The sequence below is a fragment of the Bison bison genome, unplaced genomic scaffold (assembly GCF_000754665.1).
Source record: "Bison bison bison isolate TAMUID 2011002044 unplaced genomic scaffold, Bison_UMD1.0 scf7180017864472, whole genome shotgun sequence".
Lineage (NCBI taxonomy): Eukaryota > Metazoa > Chordata > Mammalia > Artiodactyla > Bovidae > Bison > Bison bison.
The window spans coordinates 2,891,444-2,891,788 of NW_011495033.1; the positions used below are offsets into that span (position 1 = coordinate 2,891,444).

General features: G+C 39.4%; 1 protein-coding gene across 1 annotated transcript in view; it reads right to left on the reverse strand.

Annotated features, from left to right (window-relative positions):
* EFCAB5 (EF-hand calcium binding domain 5) overlaps positions 1-345 on the reverse strand; it is an 88,844-nt gene that overhangs the window by 86,838 nt on the left and 1,661 nt on the right. The gene's annotated exons all lie outside the window — the stretch shown is intronic.

Sequence of the window (345 nt, forward strand, 5' to 3'; positions counted from 1 at the left end):
TTTCTCATGATGTACTTTGCATATAAGTTAAATAAGCAGGGTGACAATATATGGCCTTGACGTACTCCTTTTCCTATTTGGAACCAGTCTGTTGTTTCATGTCCAGTTCTAACTGTTGCTTCCTGACCTGCATATAGGTTTATCAAGAGGCATGTCAGGTGGTCTGGTATTTCCATCTCTTGAAGAATTTTCCACGTTTATTGTGATCCACACAGTCAAAGGGTTTGGCATAGTCAATAAAGCAGAAATAGATGTTTTTCTGGAACTCTCTTGCTTTTTCGATGATCCAGCAGATGTTGGCAATTTGATCTCTGGTTCCTCTGCCTTTTCTAAAACCAGCTTGAA